Source organism: Hypanus sabinus, chromosome 1 (genome assembly GCF_030144855.1).
Source record: "Hypanus sabinus isolate sHypSab1 chromosome 1, sHypSab1.hap1, whole genome shotgun sequence".
NCBI lineage: Eukaryota > Metazoa > Chordata > Chondrichthyes > Myliobatiformes > Dasyatidae > Hypanus > Hypanus sabinus.
Genome location: NC_082706.1, coordinates 13,231,815 through 13,250,342, shown reverse-complemented (window position 1 = coordinate 13,250,342; position 18,528 = coordinate 13,231,815). Strand labels below are relative to the sequence as shown.

Genomic DNA, 18,528 nt, shown 5'->3' with positions numbered 1-18,528 from the left:
TGACGCGCTCCCATTGTCAAAGGCACAGGAGTGGCTTTCTGTTGCCTGCTAATCGCTGGATGCCGGGGAAGGCAGCGAGAGCCTAGCCAGACTTGTGCTTAGTCAGATGGAAAAAGAAGGTGGCAATACAGGCAAAAATGGGACAAGCCAACGGGGACCTCTGCTGTCGTCCGCAACACGGCTGCATTGAGTCCTTTGTTCAGGAAGCAGAAGCCCGGCATTCATCTGTTCCCAAGGCTGTTGACAGAGACACAATATGGAGATTAGGTCGGAGAAAGCCTCCACTGATACTTTTTATGCCATTAATCCATTCAAAAATGATGTGATTTTTGTCCCCACGAGAAATAAATCGTAGGGATTTTCTATCTGCACTATAGCTTCCTTTCTGTTCCTACAAGCCGGTGCTTGGAGTTCAGGCTGTGTTTCCATTTCAACCGCCCTTAGCCACTCATTTTGGGAAGCATGATGGAACTACTCGCCACACATATGAAAGATATCCTAAAAGGAATGCCAAACACGGATACTATGGAGAAGCAGCTGTTTTTCCCAGGTCGCTGAGTAAAAATAAGTTTGTTCCACCAAGATGGTGATTTCCCTTCTCTGAGTAAAAAGCTGAGCCAAGATAAACAGGCATTCACTGCCTTATCTACATACAGCACACTGACTGGATGTTATTTGTGGATTGTTTAGGGAACCGCAGTTAGCGACGCTATGGAGAACAAGGCTGGTCTGAACTTGGACTTTAGGTTGAGTAGTTTCAGGTAGGATGCCTTAGGTCACCTTCAAGGGCGACCCGAATATTTTGGAGCATCACAGCTTTGGCTTGCTTTCCCTATTGGCAACTGGCCTCTGTGACATCCCGAGGAGCTGGTAGAATGAGGGTTGGAGATGCCTTCCAGGTGAACTTAAAATATTAGAATTGTTTCCTACCGTTTAGGTGCCATGCTGTATCCGCGCCTGGTGTCTCAAACTTCAGGCTGCTTATTATGTACACAAGGGTCTTTAATACATTGTAGATGGCCAGCTGGATGCCTGACAAATTCGCTTGTTGAATGTGGGGTATGTCAAGCTAGTAGGGGTGCAACCAAACTAACAAACTTGGCACTTTGCCATCGGATTTGCACCTTCAAAACAGGGTCCAGCTTCTACCAATTTCTGTCAAATTGAAATTTTTTTTAAATTCCACTGTTAAGCAGCCTTCGGTCATCTAGATGTATTCCAGCTGCGGCGAAGGCCAAACTGCATTTGCATAGCACCTTCCACGGAGCCAGGTTGTTCCAGGTTGGAGGTGCTTTTGAGGCGTAACCGCATAGGAAGGGTAGCACTCAGCTTGTGAACAGCCAGTCCCCACAAACACCACATTGATAGTGATCGGCTCATTTGTTTCTGGTGAGTTTATTGAGGGGTTAATATTGGCAGGGACAGTGAAGAGATCTCCCCTGTTCTACTGTGAGAGGAAGGCCACCTATGAGGTCCTTGGGTTAACTTGAGTGGTGCTCTGATTTCTCCAGAGCTGCTTTGGAATCTGCGCCTGAGCTGTTGAGCTCAAATCTCTGAAGCCTTAACCGTCTGACTCAGAGGTGAGTGGTTTACGCGCTGAATCATTTTTGACAGGAGTATCACACTAATAATGCTTTGCCTTTTCTGTATTGAGTCAATGCCTGCCTTAGCTTACAACAATCCTTAAATGCCCCGGATACTTTAGAACCTGCCATGAAATCGCCAAGTTCATAACTTTGTTGTGGACTAATGTTTCAAGCATTCATAGTATTTAGGGTCCTTTTTGGACCCTTTTGGCAGCAGCTTTCCCTTGATGTAATCTTCAGGGACATTCGACGCATCATCACAACCAATACAAAAATAAAGGAAGGAAGTGCTTTGAAGGGTATTGTAGTGGCCTGAGAAAGTCTGAATTCTATCCTTGTAATATCAATGCAAGTTAAAGGACTTTCAGAGATTTAAGTTTAAGCTTCAGGTTTGGGGACCTGGGGTTGAAGGTGTTAGGACAGTGCAGTGCAACAGATTTTTACTGGCTCCCCTGTCCACTTGTCCATTCTGTGGCCGGAAGGAGTCAGTGTACCATGTTTATATGGAGTGTGTGAGGTTGCATCTCCCATTTGAATATCTGAAAGGGATGCTCCTCGAGTTTTGGTTGCACTTCAGCCCCATGTTCCGGATATACGGGGACCCAGTATGGGAGGGGGTGCGGGGTGCGGGTTGCCTGGAGGAACTACGGGGGGGGGGGCTTGCTCCCTGGCCTGGCCAAAATGGCCATTCACAGGTCCAGGCAAAGGGCAGTTGAGAGCTCTGCCTGCCCCTCTTCCAGGGTGACATCCATACTTGGGTGTCCTTGGAGAGGGAGCATGTGGTCACCATGGGTATAGTGGGAGATTTCTGGGGACAGTCACCCCTGCCCCCAGGGAACCACAATAATCATATTTTAACTTGAATTTGTTGACTGTCCTGTAAATACCCGATGTTTGTATTTCCTGCATTTTTGTCTGAATAAACTTTTGTAGTTTGGGGAGAAAAAGAACTTATCTGCCCAGCAAACTTAACAGAGATTTGTAGATTTGGCAAACTTAATTTCCTTCTGCAGTACTTGCATATCAATAGGATACATCTAATTAATATTTTATGAAATTCCAGACCAGTTTGATATCAAATTCCATCAAGGGAAAAGGAAATAAATAAAATGTAGAGTCATAGCATTGAAATTCAATAATTTATCACAGATTATCACAGATGTTAAATTGCTGTGGCTTCTAACTCAAAAGGAATCATAAATAATTTCCAAAACAACACACAAATAATGTTGGAGGAACTCAGCAGGTCAGGCAGCATTTAAGGAAAAGAGTAGGTAGATAATGTTTCAGGCTGGGACCCTTCTTAACTTCTTCAGGACTGGAATGGAAGGGGGAAGAATTCAGAGTGAAAAGGTAGAGGGAGGGGAGGAAGAAGTTCAAGGTGGCAGGTAATTAGTGAAACTGGGGAAGAGGGAAGTGTGTAGTAAAGACATTTGGTGAAAGAGATAAAGGGCTGGAGGAGGGGGAATCTGATGGGAGAGAACGGAAGACCATGGAAGAAAAGGAAGGGGGAGGAGCACCAGAGGGGGGTGATGCACAGGTTGAGAGGGGGAAACAGGAATGGGGAATGGGGAAGTGGGGGTGATGACCGGAAGCTCGATAAATCAATGTTCGTGCCTTCAGGTTGGAGGGTACCCTGACGGAATATAAAGTGTTGCTCCTCCAACCCAAGTGTGACTTCATCGCAGCAGTAGAGAGGGCCACAGACCAACATGCCTATGGGTCTGGAGGAATTGATTGATACAGTCTTTTCAGGATAACACGTGCAATTTATTTGGGTGATTAATTTTATCTGTAAGATGTAGGACAGTATCTATCTCATTAAAAAAGAACAGAGATTAAAAATTAGCTTTATTTGTCACACGTGCGTTGAAACATTGAAACATGCAGCAAAATGCGTTGTTTGTGTCAATTCAAATCAACGAGGATTATGCGAGGCGGCCTGCAAGTGTTACCATGCTTCCAGTACCAACATAGCATGTCCACAACTCATTAACCCTAACCTTCGGTCTTAGGATTGTGGGAGGAAACCGGAGCACCTGGAAGAATCCGACACAGTCACGGGGGAGAACATACAAACTCCTTACGGACAGTGGCAGGGATCTTACAGCTGGCATTGTAAAGGGACACGCTAACCGCCACGATACATGACGGCCCAAAGAAGCCAGTCTTTTAACCCCTTGCTGAAAAGAAGTGCCACTTCTATTCACAACGGGGTGCAGAATTTGAAAGCCCGTTTATAGCACTGTGAATGGTGGTGCCCGTGGGGCACGTGGTCCATTTAGTGTGTCTCATGACTTGGTTCCTAATGTGGGTGAAGAGGATTCCAAAAAATAGGCTCATCCAATTCAGAAATCCCACCACACTGTGTTTCCTGAGGTACAGCCCATATATAGGCAGTGGCGGGAATTGAACCCTGATCAATAGTTGCTGCCGCCGTAAAGTTATGTGCTAACCACTACGGTGGGGAGAACAAGACCACCATTCTACCTTTATTCTACAAAATACGCATCTGTCAAATAATGACCACACTTAAAGGTAGGCAATCCCTAATTCAGAAGCAAGCTGGGGGGAATTACAGAACTTAGCGCACTACAACACAGTCCAGGCCCTTCGGCCCATGATGTGTGCCAACCTTTTAAGCTGCTCTAAGATCTAATGTTACATATTCAGGCAACAATAAATATATGAGTTAGGCAAGGGTTCACGTGACAAGGGTACCACTGTCATGTCACGAGTCCGTAACACTAAGGCCAATAAGGTGGCTAAGAAGGCTTATGCAATGCTGTTGTTAGTCAAGGCATTGAGTTCAAAGGTCAGGAGGTTACATTGCAACTTTTTAGAAATATGGTTAGGCCACATCTGGAGTACTGCATACAGTTCTGGTCGCCCCACTACAGGAATGATGTCGAGCCTCTGGAGAGGGTGCAGAAGAGGTTCACCAGGATGCTGCCTGGTTTAGAGGGCATGTGCTATCACAAGAGGCTGGATACACTTGGGTTGTTTTCTCTGGAGCGTCGGAGGCTGAGGGGAAATCTGACAGAGGTTTACAAGATTATGAGAGGCATACTGCAGATAAAGTAGACAGGGAGTATCTGTTTCCCAGGATTGAAATGTCTAATACCAGAGGGCATGCACTGAAGGTGGGGGGGGGGGGTAGGTTCATGCAGGATGTGATGGAGTATGTTTTTTACTCAGAGAGTGATGGATGCCTGCAATGCGCTGCCTGGTATGATGCTGGAGGCAAATACCTTATAGGCTTTTAAGAGATGTTTAGATAGGCACATGGATGTGAGGAAGATGGAGGAGTATGGACATTGTTAGGTAGGAGGGATTAGTGTTTGAGTGTTTTAATTTGCTTATTAACTGGTTCAGCACAACATTGTGGGCCAAAAGTCCTTTTGCTGTGCTGTACTGCTCTGTGTTCTATGTTCAATCAATTTTACCCCTTCTTCGTACATAGCCCTCCATTTTTCTGCCACCCACCTTTCTAAGAGTCTCTTAGTTATGTTATAAAAGATCAATGAAGCTGTTGACGGAGCCACTCCTGTAATCTGGCTTCAGTCTTGGCCTCTGATGCTGTCCGTGTGGAGTTTGCATGTTCTCCCGGTGACCACATGGGTTTCCCCCAGATGCTCAAGTTTCTCCCCACATCCCAAAGACCAGCAGGTCGGCGATTTAACTCGGTCATTGACTCTTGTGTTGGTGAGTGATAGAATGGCAGGTTGTTGGGAAGGAGGAGAGAACAAGAGATGGGATTTGTGTCAATGGGTGCTCAATGATCATTGTGGATTAAGAGAGCAGAAAGAGCTTTTCTCATGGTGTATGAACATCGTCAAAGTAACTTTATTATCAGGGTACGTATATGACACCATCTGCTGCCTTGTGATTCATTTTCTTGCAGGCATTTACAGGCAAACAAAGAAATATAATAGAATTTACAAATACTGACAAACGATGTGCCAAAGAGGACAAATAGGGCAAATGAAAACAAAAATAATATTGAGAACATGAGTTAGAGACTCCCTAAAAATTAGTCTATGGATCATGGAATCTGTTCAGCATCGAGGAGTGTGAATTACCCATGCCAGTTCAGGAGCCTGGCGGTTGTAGGGCAATAACTGTCCCTGATGCTGGTAGTGTGGTTCATAAGGCTGCTGTCACTCCTGCCCAATGGTGGTAGCAAGAAGAGAGTAAGGCATGGATGGTAGGGGTCTTTGATGGTGGATGCTGCTTTCCTGTGGCAATGCTTTTTGTAAATGTGCTGATTGGTGAGGAGGGCTTTGCCTCTGATGGACCGGGCTGTATCCGTCCCTTCCTGGGCATGTTGGTGCTTCCATACTAGACGTGATGCAACAAGTCAGGATAGATACCCTCCCCTGTGTATCTATGATGTGCCGTATCTGCACAAACCTCTAAGAAAGCAGAGGCCCTGCGATGCCTTCTGCATGATTTTGAAGATGGTACATACTGCACCCGTCGTGTGGCTGCTGGAGGCAGGGATTTTTAACTGTGGAGGTTGGGAATCCTGTGACTTTCCATTGTTGGAACCGCACTCAGCCGAGAAACTGGCCAATACTCCATTATGCAGTCGGTCAGTGGAACTCCATGGGTCAAGCGGCTCAAACTACCAGGTTCCGCTAACAGATTACTTACTACCCATTATGCCTCTGGCATTTAGGGTAGCATTGAAAGTCCTCCACCCCTGGCAGTGTTCAGGGCTTCTTTCATCATGTCAGTAGTGTCCTCTTGGTTGTCACTACTGTGAGTCAGGCAAGTCCCAGGTGGAGACTCAGGAATCCCATCCACTTCCATGTAGAAGGATTCTTCATTGCTGAGAATACGTACACAACGCTGGAAGAACTCAGCAGGTCAGGCAGCATCCGTGAGAAAAGAGTAGCCAACGCTTCGGGCCGAGACCCTTCATCAGGAATGGGGGGGGGGGACAGAGGGTTGAAGCCCAGTAATAGAGATAGGGGAGGGGGTAGGGCCTAGAGGCGCCAGGTGGAAAAATCAGAGGAAAGATAAAGGGGGAGGGGGAGGGGATAAGCATGAAAGAACTGTAGAGATAAAGAAGCAGAAAGTTGAAAGGGGAGAGAGGCAGAGAGGGACCTGGGATATAGGGAAGGGGGAGGGGGAGGGAATTACCGGAAATTGGAGAATTCAATGTTCATACCACCAGGCTGGAGGCTACCCAGACGGTAGATGGGGTGTTGCTCCTCCAACCTGAGTTTGGCCTCATCATGGCAGTAGAGGAGGCCATGTATGGACATATCTAGATGGGAATGAGAGGCAGAGTTGAAATGGGTGGCAACTGGGAGGTCCTGTCTATTGTGACGGATGGAGCGTAGGTGCTTAATGATATGGTCCCCCAATCTGCGTCGGGTCTCGCCGATGTAGAGGAGGCCGCACCGGGAGCACCGATTCAAACAGTCAAACCCTGATTGTTTGACCAGTCAGGGTTGTTAGCCCTGAGCTGAACCCCCAAACCCGGAGGAGTGGCAGACCACTCTTAGTCTGGCCTCTGCCCTTTGACCTGTTTGGCATGGGTGACCCTACCAAGAGCCAAAGCATAAAGCCCTGACTCCAGTCAACATAGATCTCCGAGTCATTGAGGCACGGGAGCCTCCAAACCATATGACAAGTTGTGGTCCTCTTTGAGGCAGAGATTGCTCTAGATTCCTACCACTGCAGTTTCTTGGGTCTCTGGTGCTCTATCAAACTCCTGATGTGTACCTTGCAGATAGTGGAGAGACATAGGGGTGTCAGGATTACTTCATACCCAAGCGTGCAATTCAGAATTGAGTAGAGCCACTGACTCACTGCTCTAGTGCCGTGGGTTCAATGCCGATCTCCGGTGCTGTCCATATGGAGTTTGCACCTTCTCACCGTGACCACTCCATCAACATGCACCAGTTTCCCAGTACTGTGGTCAGTCAGATAGATTCCTGTGTCCCTTCATTGCCGGAGCCGCACTTAGAATCAGAATCAGGTTTAATAGCACCAGCGTATGTCGTGAAATTTGGTGCCTTTGTGGTAGCAGTACAATGTGATACATAATAATAGAGAAAAATGTTAATTATGGTAAGTATATTTGTATATATTAAGTAGTTAAGTAAGTAACAGAAAAACCGAAGTTGCGCAAAAACAGAAATACAGAAGTGTTCAAGGGTTCAGTGTCATTCAGAAATCGGATGGCAGAGGGGAAGAAGCTCTTCCTGAATCATTGAGTGTGTGTCTTCAGACTTCTGTACCTCCTTCCTGATGGCAGCCATGAGAACAAGGCATGACCTGGATGGCGGGGCTCTTTAATGAGAGACACAGCCTTTCTGAAGCATCGCTTCTTGAAGACGTCCTGGATACTATGGAGCCTGGTGTCCATGATGAATCTGACTAAGTTCACAACTCTCTGCAGCTTATTTCGAAATCTGTGCGGTACTCCCGTCCCTCATACATTTAGAATGTCTAAATGTTAGAATACTCTCCACTGTAATCTGTAGAAATTTGCGAATCTTTGGTGTCTGCCAAATCTCCTCAAACTGTTAATGAAGTATAGCCGCTGTCATGCCTTCTTTGTAGCCGCATCGATACATTGGGTCCAGGATAGATCCTCAGAGATGTTGACACCCAACAACTTGAAATTGCTCAACCAAGCAAACAGACAGCACTCTATTACACAATCTGCTGGTGGAACTCTGTGAGCCATTTGGTTAGTTGGTGACTGTAAGTTCTTCCCAGTATGCAAATGTGTGGGAGATTCTGATAGAAGTGTGAAGAGAGTAGGCTGCAGAGAAAATGAGCGCAAATGCTCTGAGAATTGGCATTGACTCAGAGGACCGTGTGGCCTTCTGATACATAAAACATTGAACATAGAATTGTACGGCACATTACAGGCCCTTCAGCCCACAATGTTGTGCTGACCCTCAAACCCTGCCTCACATATAACCCCCCACCTTAAATTTCACCATATACCTGTCTAGTCGTCTCTTAAACTTCACTAGTGTGTCTACCTCCACCACTGACTCAGGCAGTGCATTCCACGCGCCAACCACTCTCTGAGTGAAAAACCTTCTTCTAATATTCCCCTTGAACTTCCCTCCCCTTAGCTTAAAGCCATGTCCTCTTGTATTGAGCAGTGGTGCCCTGGGGAAGAGGCGCTGGCTGTCCACTCTGTCTATTCCTCTTAATATCTTGTACACCTCTATCATGTCTCCTCTCATCCTCCTTCTCTCCAAAGAGTAAAGCCCTAGCTCCCTTAATCTCTGCTCATAATCCATACTCCCTAAACCAGGCATCATGCTGGTAAATCTCCTCTGTACCCTTTCCAATGCTTCCACATCCTCCTATAGTGAGGTGACCAGAACTGGACACAGTACTCCAAGTGTGGCCTAACTAGAGTTTTATAGAGCTGCATGATTACATCGCGTCTCTTAAACTCTATCCCTTGACTTATGAAAGCTAACACCCCATCAGCTTTCTTAACTACTCTATCTACCTGTGAGGCAACTTTCAGGGATCTGTGGACATGTACCCCCAGATCCCTCTGCTCCTCCACACTACCAAGTATAGGGAATTGGGAATTGACTGAAAATACAGTATATGGCTCATGGATCATTGAAGTATAAAGGGCTCTGTAGGACATAGAACATGGAAGAGTACAGCACAGGAACAGGCCATTCAGCCCACAATGCTGTGCTGAACCAGCTAAAAAGCAAATCAAAGACACCTGATCACTAATCCCTCCTATCTGCTCAATGTTCATATCCCTACATCTTCCTTACATCCATGTGCCTATCCAAACATCTCTTGAGACCCTCTAATGGATTTGCCTCTACCAGGCAGCGCATTCCAGGCATCCACGACTCTCTGAATAAAATCAAACCTACCCCTCACATCCCCCTTGAACCTACCCCCTCTCACCTTCAGTGCATGTCCTCTGGTATTAGACATTTCAACCCTGTCCGCTCTGTCTGGGCCTCCCATAATCTTATAAACCTCTATATGATCTCCCTTTGGCCTTTGTTGCTCCAGAGAAAACAGCCCAAGTTTATCCAGGCTCTTGTGATAGCACATGCCCTCTAAACCAGGCAGCATCCTGATAAGAAGGATTAGAATGATCTGAGAATAAGTTAAAAGGTTGGCACTACATTGTGGGCTAGTGTGGTAGTGTTCTAAATTAAATGAAATAGTTGGAAGTAAGTGCTGATAAAGCCCAGTCCATCATAAATAACTCCATGTGTGATCCAACCAAGTTGTATAATAGGAAATAAAACTTATTTATTGAGATACAGTGTGGAATAGGCCCTACTGACCCATCAAACCGCGCCACTCAGCAACTCACAATTTAACCCTAGCCAAATCTCAGGACAATTTACCAATTAACCGATCAACGGTTAACGATCAGTCAGAGACGGTAGCACGATATTAATACGCAGCAGCCTCTCCGGACTCTGGACTGGGGATTGCCAAACGTTATGTGGATTTTCTGGTGTAGTCTGTTTTGTCGTGTGTTTTTGTGATATCATTCTGGAGGAACGTCGGCTCATTTTTTAACTGCATTGCATTTGTGGTTTTTAAATGACAATAAACTGAATCTGAATCTGAATCTGAACTGGTACATCTTTGGACTGTGGGAGGAAACTGGAGCACCTGGAAGAAACACACGTGGTCACGGGGAGAACGTATAAACTCCTTCCATACAGTGTTGGGAAATGACCCTGGATCACCTGTACTACAAAGTGCTGTGCGAACCACTAGGTCTCTCCATTTGTGATTCTTCCTTGCAACACACACAATATGCTGGAGGAACTCGGCAGGCCAGGCAGCATCTATGGAAGAGAGTAAACAGTCAATGTTTTGGGCCGAAACCCTTCATCGAAAAGCTTCCCTCCCCCCACCTTCTTACTCTGATTTCTCACCTTCTTTCCAGTCCTGATGAAGGAGTCTCGGCCCGAAATGTTGACTGTTTACTCTTTTCCATAGATGCTGCCTGGCCTGCTGAGTTCCTCCAGCATCTTGGGTCTATTGCTGTGATTTCCAGCATCTGCAGATTGTCTCCTGTTTGTGAATCTTGTTTAGACAACAGCATTCCTTCTGGAAAACTTTGGCGCATGTCAATCACTTCCCGTTATGTGAGTACTTGGATTTCCGAGTCATCCTGCCGGTGATTTCAGCGAAGGTGCAGGCACGGTGGAGAGAAGGAATGTGTAAAGTAGTGGATGAGTTGTCAACCAAATGCACTGTTTTGTGCTGAGCTGGTAAGACTAAGTAGGCTTCTGAACCCGCGTGGATAACTTCACTCACCTCAACACTGAACTGATTCCACAACCTACAGATTTACTTTCAAAAACCCTGCAACTTGTTTTTTTTATTAGCATAATTTGTCTTTTTTCACATTAGTTGTTTTCAGTCTTTATTTATGTCTAGTTTTTCATAAGTCCTATTGTTTTTCTTGATTTTCCTCTCAGTGCCTGCATGGTAGCATAGCGGTCAGCACAATGCTTTACAGTACCAGTGACTGGGGTTCAAATCCCGACGCTGCCTGTAAGGGGTTTCCTTCCACAGTCCAAAGACATACCGTTTGGTAGGTTACTTGGCTATTGTAAGTTATCCTGTGATTAAGCTAGGGTTAAATTGGGGAATTGCTGGGCAGCACAGCTCGAGGGGTCCAAACAGCCCATCCACACTGTATCTCCAAAAATAAATAAAAATTAACCTTAAGTAAGTAGATGGTGACATATATGCACTTTGATTATAAATTTCCTTTGACTTTGGATTGAAATCCACATATATTTTGAACATAGATTTGTACACAGGCAACTAAAGAATAAGCTGGAGTAGTTTAAAATAGTTTGGAATCGTATTCGTTGGGAAGACATTACTACACGTGGTCCAAAGACCACAATTTGGAGCTCCTGCTCTTCATAGGTGTAAAATATTTGCTTTGTACAGGGTGGAGCCAGAACTAACAGTCAATAAGAGGGTTTGACTATCAGTAAAAAACACAGGAGAGTTCATTAGGTACAAGAGGTGGTAGGTACTGTGCGATGCACAGATTACATCTTTGTTCTAGCTTGCTTAAGAGTCAGTTAGTATATTCACTGATGAAAAAAAAATACATTTATTGCTGAATCTCCCAGTGGTTGTCAGAAAGCGTAGTTGAAGGCTGAGATTCTGCAGATGCTGGAAAGCTTGAGGATCACACTCAAAAGGTCTGCAGGAACTGAGCAGGTCAGGCCGCACCTGTGGAGGGGAGGAGTCAGTCAACACTTCTGGCCAAGACCCTCCATCAGGACTGAAAAGGAAAGGGGAAGGAGCCACCGTAAGAAGGTGAGTGGGAGAGGGGAGGTGAAGGAGGTCAAGCTGGAGGGAGATAGATGAAATCAGGTAGGGGGAATAGGTGATGGTGTGTATTTAATATTTCAGTAAGATTTAAGCAACATTGTAAGTATATTGTTTGATTAAGAATTTTTGTTGTTTAATAGTTCGTTATGGGTTATATGTAAAAGTAAGTGAATGGCATACGTCATCACGCCACCATGTTACACGTGCGTGCCTGGCTTAAAGCAAAACTATTTCTGGCTACATTTGTTTACCTTCAATCAGTTTAACGTTTTGGAATTACAAAACAAAACAGGCAAAGGAGGGGGAAATGAATTAAGAAGCTGGGAGGTGAAAAAGTAAAGGCTGAAGGATAAGAAACCTGACGGGATACAACAGCGGACCATAGGAGAAAAGGACAGAGGAGTGGGTGGGGCAGGGGAGGTGATGGGCAGGTGAGGAGAAGAGAACAGGTAAGAGGGGAGCCAAAATGGGGAATGGAAAAAGAGAGTTGAAGAATACAGGTGAAGAAATATTTAAAGGCAGCTTTATAGGTGTGAACATGAGATTCTGCAGATGCTAGAAATCTCAAGGAGCACATTCAAAGTCGTGGAGGAACTCAGCAGGTCAGGCAGCGCCTGTGGAAGGGAATAATCAGTGAAGTCCAATGGTCTCACACACACAGTAAGGTGCTGAACACAGAGCAGCTGGAGGAATCAGAATCATGTTTATTATCACCAGCGTATGTCGTGAAATTTGTTAACTTTGTGGCAGCAGTCCAATGAAATAGTTAAATTAAATAAGCAGTGCAAAGAACAGGAAATACAAAAGTGGTGTTCATGGGTCAACGTCCACTCAGAAATCAGATGGCAGAGGGAAAGAAGCTGTTCCTGAATCGTTGGAATTATGCCTTCAGGCTCCTGTACCTCCTCCCTGATGGTGACAATGAAAAGAGGGAAGATATGCCCTGGAGGATACCTCTTTAAAGGAAGGTTACTGGAGTGGTACAGAATTCACAAAAGGATAGAGTCTGGATTAGATACTATGAAATTTGTTATTACGTGTATGGAGAGGTGTAAATGGAAAAATGAGAAAAAAAAGAATTAGATGTTAATATGGGAGAAAGGATCTGTGGCACAGAGACCATCAATATAGAATAATTATTCAAATATTTTTGTACAAAATAACATTATGAGGACTAGAAAAAGCAATAATGTAACGTTGAGACTTTTTAAAGCATTGGTAAGACCTCATTTGGAGCATTGTGAGTATTTTTGTTCCCCTTGTCTGAGAAAGGATGTGCTGCCACTGGAGAGGGTTCAAGCAAATGATTCCAGGATTGAATGGCTTGTCATATGAAGAGTGTTTGATGGCTTTCGGCTGGTGTTCACTAGAATTAAGAAGAATGAGGGGTGATCTAATTGAAACCTATCGAATGGTGAAAGGCCTTGATAGATTGGATGTGGAAAGGAGGTTTCCTATGGTGGGAGAGTCTAAAACCAGAGGACACAGAATAGAGGGGCGTATTTTTTAGAATGGAGATGAGGAGGAATTCCTTTAGCCAGAGAGTGGTGAATCTGTGGAATTCTTGGCCACAGGCAGCTGTGCAGGCCAGGTCTTTATGTATACTTAAGGCAGAGGTTGATAGATCCTTGACTGGTCTGGGAATGAAGGGATGCAGGGAGAAGGCTGAGTGCAAAATTGGATCATCCATGATGAAATGGCAGAGCAGACTCAGTGGGCTGAATGGCCTAATTCTGCTCCTATATCTTATGGCCTTATAATATCAATGGATGTTGAAGGGTTATCAGTGTGGCACGTAATCAAATTGGGTAAGATTTTAAAAATATTAAGTAAAATTATGAAGGGAAGGGAATTTGGATTGGAGCCGATGGTGTCATTGTGAAGCCAGAAATAACATAGTTAACGTGGTTCAAAGGCTATCTTATCCAAATGTTAACCACCCATGGTACCCTCGGACAGAAATTCCTTTCACCTCCTCCCCTCTGTGCCACGTTAGAAGTAATCTTTACCCCCTCCCTTCACTGAACGTTTACCTAGACATCAGATGCAGCCGACACAAAATGCTGGAGGAGCTCAACAGGTCAGGCAACGTCTATGAGGGGATTAAAGAGCCGACGTTTCGGCCCAAGATTCTTCGTCAGGACATCAGATGGTTGTGGTGTTTCCATTCTCCACAAAGGGATTGAACAGTGTTTGCAACCTTTTTTGAGTCTGCTGATGCTGTTTGGAAAATGAGGGCAGGTATTCACTTGTGGACATCAGCATGATTTGCACAGTTGCAGGGACCTAGTTCCACTTAAGTGTGCCTATAGTTGGCCTTGTTCGATACTACCCACCCTGGGAGTTGTGGAAGATAATTAATTACAAAGAAGGCATGAGAGTACCACTACTTTCTTAGAAGCTTCTGTACACTCCTATTTTTGTTGCTATTTTGTAGAAACATAGAAACATGGAAAACCTACAGCACAATACAGGCCCTTCAGCCCACAAAGTTGTGCCGAACATGTCCTTACCTTAGAAATTACTAGGTTTACCCATAGCCCTCTATTTTTCTAAACTCCATGTACCTATCCAAAAGTCTCTTAAAAGACCCTATTGTATCTGCCTCCACCACCATTGCCCACAGCCCATTCCACGCACTCACCACTCTCTGAGTAAAATACTTACCCCTGACATCTCCTCTGTACCTATTCCCCAGCACATTAAACCTGTGTCAACCATTGTCTTGTGGCAACCATTTCAGCCCTGGGAAAAAGCCTCTAACTATCCACACGATCAATGCCTCTCATCATCTTGTACATCTCTTATCAGGTCGCCTCTCATCCTCCGTCGGTCCGAGGAGAAAAGGCTGTGTTCACTCAACCTATTCTCATCAGGCATGCTCCCCAATCCAGGCAACATCCTTGTAAATCTCCTCTGCACCCTTTCTATGGCTTCCACATCCTTCCTGTAGTGAGGCGACCAGAACTGAGCACAGTACTCCAAGTCGGGTCTGACCAGGGTCCTATATAGCTGCAACATTACCTCTCAGCTCCTAAATTCAACTCCACGATTAATGAAGGCCAATACACCGTATGCCTTCTTAACCACAGGGTCAACCTGGGCAGCTGCTTTGAGCATCCTATGGACTCGGACCCCAAGGTCCCTCTGATCCTCCACACTACCAAGAGTCATTCCATTAATACTATATTCTGCCATCATATTGATGCAATTTTCTTGGACTATATCAATTTTGTGTTTAATATTATTTGTTGTTTTGTTCTTTTTTGCATGGGGGAGGTTGATGTTTCTCTTTGGGTTCCATGGTTTCCTTTGCTTTCCTTTGTTTTGTGGCCGACTGTGGGAAGACAAATCTCAGGGTTGTGTACTGCACACATACTTTGATAATAAATGGACTTTGAATCTTTGAAGATTTGCTATGTCATATAAAGCTTTGACAAACTTCTATATGTGCACAGTGGAGAGTATCTTGGCTGCTATGGACTGGTATGAAAAAACCAACATCCAAATAGAAAAGCCTACTAAAAGTGGTAGATACAGGCCAGTCCATCATAGGCAAAGCCTTGCCAACCATTGAGCACATCTATAAGGATTGCTGCCACTAGAAAGCTGCATTCATCATCAAGGGCCCCACCATCCAGGCCATGCTCTCTTCCGAGGGGGGATCTCAGTGAAACCTACCGAGTACTGAAAGGCTTAGATAGAGTGGATTTGCAGAAGATGTTTCCAGTATTGGGAAAATCTTGAACCAAAGGGCACAGCCTCAGAATAGAAGGATGCCCCTTTAAAACAGAGATGAGGAGGAACTGCTTTAGCCAGAGGAATTCAATGCCATAAATCGTTGGGTTATTTAATATGGTTGATAAGTAGTTAATAAGGCCATCTAAGGATATGGGGAGAAGGTAGAAGAATGTAGTTGAGAGGGAAAATAAATCAGCTATATTCAAATAGCAGAGCAGACTCAATGGGCAGACTGGACTAATTCTCCTCCAATGTAGTATGGATTTATGGTCTCATTTCCCAAGGCTTTAACATCCAGAATAGACATGTGTTTTTCATGAACACAGTGACCCAGCCTCCACAGCCCTCCAGATCTGACATCTGAAATTCATTGTGTTTGAAATACTGAGTTCTGTTGTACAATTTTGTCCTAGACAAACTTTTGACCAACAGCTGGAGTACACAGAGACCCACGCATCATCAATGAATAAACTGCATTCTATTAATCAGTAATAAATATCTCCTGGACAGGTTAACCTGAGACTTAAAGTTATTACTTAACTGCAGGTAGTTAAAGCTGTGGACAAATATGTAAGAGGCAAAAAAAAAAATGAATTGTTGAGCGCACGTGAAAATAGATTCTTTTTTTGTCCATGCCGGTGATACAAGAAACTGAAAACTCTTTCTGGCATGAATTTCAATTCTTGGTACAGGTCCATTTCTGCAGTGAATTCCTGTGAAGTTTTTTTTCCCCCAAATTATACTGCTAACTTCGGAACTGACTTTGCACAAGTCTTGTGTGGAATTTTGCTTCTTTACCTTCTCTCTATCTGCAAAGCTCTTTACAGGGAAAAACTTGTACTGTTTGAACACACAACATCATAGTGACGTACAGCCCCTTCAGCCGTGATGTTGTGCCAATACTTTTCAAAGTTCAAAGTAAATTTATTATCAAAGTATATATATGTCACCCCATACAACCCTGAGATTAATTTTCCTGCGGGCACACACAACAGATCTATAGAATAGTACCTGTAACAGGATCAGTGAAAGAAAAACAAGAGTGCAGAAAACAACAAACTGCGCAAATGCAAATATAAATAAACAACAATAAATAACGACAGCATGAGATAACAAGATAGGTAGTCCTTAAAGTGAGGCCATTGGTTGTGGGAACATCTCATTGAATGGGCAAGTGAGTGTAGTTCTCCCCTTTGTTGAAGGGCCTGATGGTTGTGGGGTAGTAACTGTACTTGAACCTGCAGGTGTGAGCCCTGCTCTAGAAACAATCCCTCCTAGATAACCCTCCATTTTTCTATCATTCATGAGCCTGTGTAAGAGATTCTTAAATGCCACTAATATAATCTGCCTCAACCACCACCCTTGGCAGTGCATTCTACTATGTAAAATACCAACTCTGACATCCCCCCCCATACATTCCTCCAATCGCCTTAAAATTATTCCCTTCCCTCCCCCCCCCCCCCGTATTAAGATATTCTCCACGGGAAAAGTCTGTGACTGTCCACTTGTGCTTCTTATCATCTTGTACACCTCTATTGAGTTACCTCTCACTAATAGAGGGTGGTTTCCTCCTTCACTCCAGAGAGAAAAGCCCTCGCTCACTCAACCTGTCCTCATAAGACATGCTCTCTAATCCTGGCAGCATCGCGGTAAATCTCCTCTCCTCCTAAAGCTTCTATGTCCTTCCGATGATGAGGCGACCAGAATTGAATGCAATATTCCCAGTGTGGTCTAACCAGGTTCTTATAGAACGGCAACATTATGTCAGCATAGCTGCTGGTAAAGTTGAAGAAAAAAATCCAAAAGAAAGGGTAGCTGTGTCTGGAGGTTTGGTTTGCTGACTCATATCCTAGAAATGATATTGCGATGGCTTCCGTCACATCCTTCTCGTGACATAAAAGGTAGCCACTTGGCCCATCGAATCTGAGCTACCCCTCAAAGATGCCTGCTGGTAAGCTTGGCAGCCAGCTCTCCTCTCCTGGAGGCTGGGCAGGTGAGGACCACTTGGGTCCATAGCAGGGTTGAGAGAGGATCAGTGATGGACCATGCAGGTGGGATAAGGCTAGTTGGTCCAGGACTTGCAGCTGCTCGACATTTGAGCTGGGTAGGGATGGGGAAGACTCGTGAGGGACCTCACGAGCCTGATTGAACTCTTCAAGAGTGCGACAGAACACGTTGATGAAGATGGAGCAGTGGATCTGGTGTATGTGGCTTTTAGTAATGCATTTGATATGGTTCCCTGTGATACGCTCATTTAAGGAGTCAGGAGGCATGGGATATGGGGAAACTTGGCTGTGCAAATTCAGAATTGGCTCACCCATGATAGAGAGATAGAGAGTGGTTGTAAATGGAACACATTCTTCCTGGAGTTGGTGGTATTCCACAGGGATCTATTCTGGGACCCTCCCTGTTCTTTGTGATGTTTATAAATGACTCTGATTAGGGTGCGTTAGTACTGTTGCAGATGACACAAAGCTTAGTGGAGTTGTGGCGAGTTGTAGGAGGTTGTTGTAGGTTGCAACGGGCCATTGACAGGACACAGAGTTGTGCTGAGGAGGGCAGAGGGACCAGATGTACCTCAGCGAAGAGTAGGAGGGAACAGATCAGTGAAGGGGTGGGGTTTAGGTTTTCAGTGTAGTGAGGATCTGCCTGGGCTCTTGGATGTTTCTCATTTAGTTGAACCCCAGGACAACAAACTGGTAGCTTCAAGACTGCCAATGCTAGACACAGAGTGGAACTACATTGGAAAAGGCCTTTCGGCCCATCATATCCTTGTCAATTTTTTTTTGCCCATCTGCAATAATCCCACTTGTCCTCATTAGCACCGCATCCTCTTATGCCTTGCCTACTTGAGCAT

General features: G+C 44.9%; 1 protein-coding gene across 3 annotated transcripts in view; it reads left to right on the top strand.

Moving 5' to 3' along the window:
- The window catches only part of LOC132391485 (methylcytosine dioxygenase tet3-A-like), a 231,979-nt gene that overhangs the window by 87,806 nt on the left and 125,645 nt on the right, over positions 1-18,528 (top strand). The gene's annotated exons all lie outside the window — the stretch shown is intronic.